Below are 6,331 nucleotides of genomic sequence, written 5' to 3'. Positions count from 1 at the left end.
AATATGGGAAAACTGGAAAAGATCTAAGTTTATGGGCTAACAGCAGAAGGTTGGATGAGTTCTAAATCACAGGCTTAATGTAAACTGGATGATCATAATTAAGCCTTCAGACCTTGGTATATATAGCTCTAAAAGAAAGTTTCATCTAGTGGCCTTCTCTCTGTTGAATCTAGGTTTGTTGGCTTCAGAAGGTTTATTATAGCACTTGCTCCTGATTTTTATTTACTTTGAAATCCAGAGTAAATGATAAAACAGTTTACTATTGAGGTGTTTCCCTTATGTCACTATGGTAAGGTTGACAAATAGGTATAAGATCACTTGTAAATCTTTCAGAAATCCCTGATTACTGAAACTCTGAATGGCCTTTTATGATAACTTTGTTTTACTTAAGGTGAGAGGAACAGTGTCAAAGTTTAGGGCCCCAAAATCAAATACAAGAAAAATGTTTTTTTCATTATTTGTTTTTTTTATACTTCAAATTTGGGGGGTGATTTAAACGTTCTCAGGTAGTGCTAGGAGCCCAAACGGGGCAGCAATGTGTCGGTGTATAGGAACAAGACAGGAGAGAGAGAGAGAGAGAGAGATTGCAAGCAAGAGTTAAGGGAGGCAGAGAATTAGCTGTCTTGAGTTATGTTTATGCTACTTTTCAAAGGGACTGTTTTTCCACTGTCTTGTCAGTTGTGCAGTTTGTGTAGCTGTTAACACCTATGCTAAATAAATGCAATATTGGTAGATAGTGCTTCCTCTAGAGCAGGTAAGTGGAAGATTCTAATGTATTTTATATTGTAATTTATATATGTAAGTGACTAAAGTGTAAGGAAGTGGGAGAATACCACTTTATTGAATACCATGGTAGATGTCCTTTATAAAGTTTAAGTTGACGTTAACTGTCGTTAAGTTGACAACAGTGAATGTAGTTCCAATGTAAGTAGTGTGCAGTAAATTAAATAAAAAAATGAAATAGTCTAAGCTTCAGTGACATTGGTAACAGGCTTTCTATTTAGTTCTGCTTTTAATCTTAGCTATTTAAGATCCCACCTCTCACACTGTTCTATTTAATTTTGCAATTCATGCCACATAGCACCCAACCCCACTTCTGCATGCCAGCACCCTGGTATAACAATGAGAACGCTTGCTTATCTGCTTCATGCAGTCCAAAATCTTTTTGAGACACTCTTCACATAATATGTGATGGTTCATGAAACCCACAGCAGCTGTTGAAGATATTTGACCAAGGATATAGATTTTTCTACAAAACCAAGCCTTCAGTGGAAAAATAGATAAAGCCTTCAGAACAAAATGCAGGGTCTTGCCTGGGACCTATAGGCAAGGTACAGAACAGGTGCTGCTTTGAATAAGTGAAATTGATCCAGCCGTCACTTGTAAGACGTTCTGAAAAGCCTAATTGTTACTTCAAACATTCTATTGTCTTTGTTTATAAGCATATATGCCCATAGTAAAATGTTTAAAGCTGCTATAGTAATTCAAAGGGTAGTTGTGAATAGTGTCAATACATAAGTGAGAGATGCTACTTGATTTTGAATCTACAGTATGTTGCTGTTTTAACATTTTTCTCTTGGATTCCTGTTCTCCCTCCCTGATTTTATTTCTCATTTTCAAAAGGTCCATGATTAAATTGCACTATCCCTCAGGAAATCTATAGATATTAAAAAGTGTAACAAACATAGAGTGGGGTAGGATCAGTTATTCGGTCTAAACATTGTAAAGATCAGGGGAGCTGTTAATTTACTCTAGAAAATATCAAGCAGTCAGCTATCACAGTTATACAAATGCTTTGCTAGAAGGTCTTAAGACTAGAATTCTTACACAGGTAATATTATGAATTTCAAGGAAACATAATACCTTAAATTCTGAGGACCTTTTCCTCCTTTTTTATATTAACTGAGCAGGAAGCAAGAGGAAAAATGTCTTCATAGATATCACCACTATACTTGAAATCCTGTTCTTTCTTCCCTAGTTAGGAATTGAATGTTCATATTTGTAGAGAGAAGTTAAACAAATCTTAAATAGAGGAAAATTGACTGCAGAAAAGATTTCTTTTGTGCATGGAAGATGGAAGTTGTTTGGAGAAGATGGCGGTGATTAAGTGGAGAGAGAAATAAAAGTTTAAGGCTTAATGTCTTTAAATAGTAAATAGTGGTAAATGGGTTTAATTTATGTACTTGTATAGAAGAGTGAAGAAAAGAAATTATAGGCATATTTTCCCTCTTATTCAAACTCTCTCCATATGGAGAATATGCACACACATACACACGTGTGTGTGTGTGTGTGTGTGTGTGTGTGGTCATATATATGGAGAGAGATTAAATAAGAATTTATAATATACATACAGGGCAGTGGGCATGATTTTGGGATCAGAGATAGATGGCTACCTGCCAGCACAGGGGGATTTTAGGATTATGATCCCAGACTCCCCCTGTACTAGCAAGATGGGCTGGGGTTGACAATTAGATTGTTGGCTCTGGCACCAGATTTCAAACTTGCCCTGGTACAGTCCACAGGCCACACTTGGAACTCAAACTGGCTCTGTGTGGTTCAGGGCCAGTTCAAGTCCCCAGCATATTCCTGGCACTGGAGCTGACAATCAGCTGATTGTTGGCCCTGGCCACATGTTAAATTAAGGTGCCATACAAGCCAGCTATAAACTTGTTCTATGTGTTCTGTGAAATATTTTTATTGCTCATATCTCTTATGGTGCCTTAATTTGGGTGCATGTGTAGCACCCTGCCCATTTATCCTGTGTTTAATTGTCAGTGCACATCTGTAAGGCCAGCGTATTCTACTTCCCTTTGACACAGCTATGTGGGGAAATCCTTTTAGACATGTATAGGTGGAAGTATCTATACATGTGCCATCTGTTACTGTTACTGTATTATTAGAGAGAGACTGAATAAGGACAGGGGGTGGGGGGACCTCCATTCTTGCAAACTCATGAGATTGCGAAGAGTTGTGCAGGTTTTGGGAGCTATGCATGTAGAGTAAGGTGAGGTCCCAGGTAAACAAGGAAGGTGCTGTCCTATTAGGCATATTATGAAAACCTTGATGAGGACTGTACAAAATACTGATTCTAGAACTACAGTTGATTCTGGAAAATAAATAGGTAAAAAAAATATGAGAGAAATTGTGTAAATTCATGAAGGGTAAACATGCTTCAGAGAAGAGAGTAATGCTGTAGCAAACTATTAGTATTATCATTGTTGCTGCTGCTGTTGTTATTTAGGTTTATATCCCACTCGACCAAGGAAAGCTTCAGGAAGCCAAAAGCAAAATGATTGAACAAGTCACCAAGCTAAAGCCAGGGGGCTGGTAATTTTTTTTTGAGTTGTGCTATAGAAGCAAGGATTTAGCTTTTTGCTACTTAACCTGCAAGTGACATGTCTTTGTTTTTATTTGGGCGTGATTGGGCTGAGTGAATTTTAAAGGCCGTCTGTTATGCATGCAAGGACTTTTGTCTAGAAACTTTTTTCCATTGTTTTCAAGTTTGTGTTCTCAATACAGCGCTGCTCCACTGCGAAGTCTAAAGCCCAGATTGTTAGCATGAAATTTAAATAATTGTATGGTCATTACATTTTATACAAAAAAGAATTGATGCTAAAAAACCAGCTGGTATGTTATCATGATTACAGTGAAAGGAATGCCTTCATTCCTCACAATGAAATTATATTGTTAAAGAACATAATTCACATTTTTTGAAAGATTTAAGAATAATTTGTTTACAGTTTTCAAACAAAATGTGTTTACTTCAACAGACTGCAGCAGGAATAAGCAGTAAGTAGCATTTATATCTGACAGATATTTAGCTCTCTAACTACAGAATGCTGGCAATAGAGAGATGAAGGAATTTACAGCTAGATATCTGTCCAGTAAAGTATGCACCATGCTGACAAATACCAGAAAGTTGACAGGGGGAAGCCTTAAGTGTAAAGGAAAAAAAACAGGAATATTTAATGTTGGCATTCCTTTAGTAGCAGCTAAGTTTTGCAGCATTCAGTCACGATCCTAGATATGTCAAGATATGAAGTTTCTGAAGATACCTTTGCTAAGCAGCTTTCAGGATGACACCTGTCAACCTAAGACGGCACTGAAGTAGGTATCTGGTTGTTGTTATTGGTGGTATTATTATTATTATTATCATCTATGGGCTTATTATTTCACAGTATAATAGAATTTGGAACTAAATAGCATTGATAGTTAAATCGAGTTGGTGTGTGTGCGTGTGTGTATTCAAAATACAAGTTCTAGCCCCAAACAAGAACCTGTTTAGAAGCTTGCAGTAGGATTTGTGATAAAAATCTGACCAAAGACTCACTGAGTCAAGAATCCAGCCAGATATTTTAGAGGGAGGCAAAAATTTCAGGTACTGTACTTGGATAATTGCTAATCACTTATAGATTATTATTTTGGCTGTCCTCCCTTGAAAAGAGGCAGACAGTGTTCTTTGGGTAAATGTGATACTTTCATCTGACCAACGAAATAGTTAGAAAAATTGTTCTTTTCAAGCTTTTTGGCACAAACATCCTTCTTCAGACATAAGGAGAATCTGCTGGTGTTTGTACACTCTCTTGGGTGGAATGCGATTATCTTTTCTTAGACCAACTGAGCAGTTGCTGTCACTGGAGTAAAGTCTCCCTTGTTTAACTTTTGGCATTCCTTCACCCATTTTTCCCCCTCCTTGCCCAGGCTCCCTTCCCTTCTCTACCCATTGTTTTCCTAATTTCCACCTATTTACATTCTCACTGACCTCCTGTCACAGTTTTAGCTTCTTTCATTCCTTGGAGATCTCAGAACAACAGTAGAATCTTCCTATGCCTGAAGAAAGGGTACTTGTGCCCGAAAGCTTGCAAGGAACTTTGTTCCAACTACTCAGTTGATCTAAAAAAACCAGTGGTTCTCAACCTTTGGTACCTTACTTACCCCCTGCCGATGGATGCGGCAAAAGGGAAATCGGAAGTCCCACCATGGCACTTCTGGTTTCGCTGCCGCAAGCCAAGTCCCACTTTTCACACTGTGGCCCAGGGCAAAGCATCCTGCATGGGGCCTCCCTCCTTGTCCCCCATCACACTGATGCTGGGGAGTAAAAGCCGCGGCGCACCAGACATGGTGGGAAGGGTGGCGGCCGGAACTTCCGGCCCAAGCCGGCAAAGACCAAAATGCAGCACCCACGTACCTCCTGCCCATGTCTCACGTACCCCAGGTTGAGAAACACTGTGATAAAGGATATCACATCTAGCCAAAGAACTTTGCCTGCCTATGTCCTACAACCAAACACCCTGGATGGAATAGAAGTTTAAACCAATATGGAAAATGCAGGTCTGTGAAAATGTAAGTGTGTGGCAGGCTGCTACTTTCTAGATATCAAGTAGTCAGGGTATATTCAAGGGAGCTTTTTTATGACACGTTTTTGACAATAACAGCTCTGTGCCCGCCTCCATTCGACCAAGTGCTCCCGTGTGGCCTTCGCCCGGACTATGGATCGTGTCTGTCCTGGGCTTGCGGGTGGACCCCACAGGCTACCCCTGCTAACATCAGGGGGTCCCCTTAACTCGCCTGCCACGACTTTGTATGTTGCTTCAGTGGAGGGGTTCCCCCTTGGGGCAGCCTCCAGGGTTGTCGCGCCTTCCGGTGGGCATTCACGGGGCTCCGACCTCCCCTACACCCCGGCCACTCGCCACCTTGGGCTGCCAATCTTTGGGCCCCTTTGGTGTCCTTGGCTCTTCTCCAACCTCTGTCTATGGCTTGCCAGCCGCGTGCCTGTGTCTTCGGGCCTGGTGTAAGGTCCATGAAGTCCTCTGGCCTAGTCCCTCCAATAGGACTCCCTATCGCCCTATACTAAGCACCCTGTGACATGACGTGCCTGTCCCACCACTGTGATAACTAAGGCCTCTAAACTACTGGGCTGAGAGGCCCAAAAGGGTGCCTCTGGCCTCTGGGCCACGTGCATTGCCCTGGACTTGGGTTCCACCGCCCTAGCAGCTCACCCCACTGGGGTGTTAAGTCCCCGCCTCTTCCTAAGGCCGCTATGGGCCGCGAAGGTCCACTATCTAACCCCACTCCGGGTCTTCGGCCGCCCTCCTGTGCAGCCCGACAGGGCCCCATTGGACACGCCCCCTCGTTACCTCTTCTCTGAGGCTCCCATGCAAACTCACGCCTTGGTCTTGGCGCTGGCTTGCCCCCGCGTGGGTCTCGTGCCTTGGGTCCTCCGGCTGGTGCTGCCGCTGGTTCTGCTGCAGGTGCAGCTGGTAAGTCCCCTGTCAGTGTCGCTGCCGGCTTTCCTGCCGCCCCTGCGGCTGGTGTCGCTGCCGGCTTCCCT

At 42.1% G+C, this 6,331-nt stretch overlaps 1 protein-coding gene across 1 annotated transcript in view; it reads left to right on the top strand.

Annotated features, from left to right (window-relative positions):
* Window positions 1-4,076: 4,076 nt before the first annotated feature.
* Window positions 4,077-6,331, top strand: part of HK1 (hexokinase 1) — a 132,289-nt gene continuing 130,034 nt past the window's right edge. The window contains exon 1 of the mRNA XM_006023136.3: window positions 4,077-4,107. The gene's annotated coding sequence lies outside the window, so the exon portion shown is untranslated. The remainder of the gene's footprint in view (window positions 4,108-6,331) is intronic.

This window comes from Alligator sinensis, unplaced genomic scaffold (assembly GCF_000455745.1).
Source record: "Alligator sinensis unplaced genomic scaffold, ASM45574v1 scaffold546_1, whole genome shotgun sequence".
NCBI lineage: Eukaryota > Metazoa > Chordata > Crocodylia > Alligatoridae > Alligator > Alligator sinensis.
This window is presented reverse-complemented; position numbering and strand designations above follow the sequence as displayed.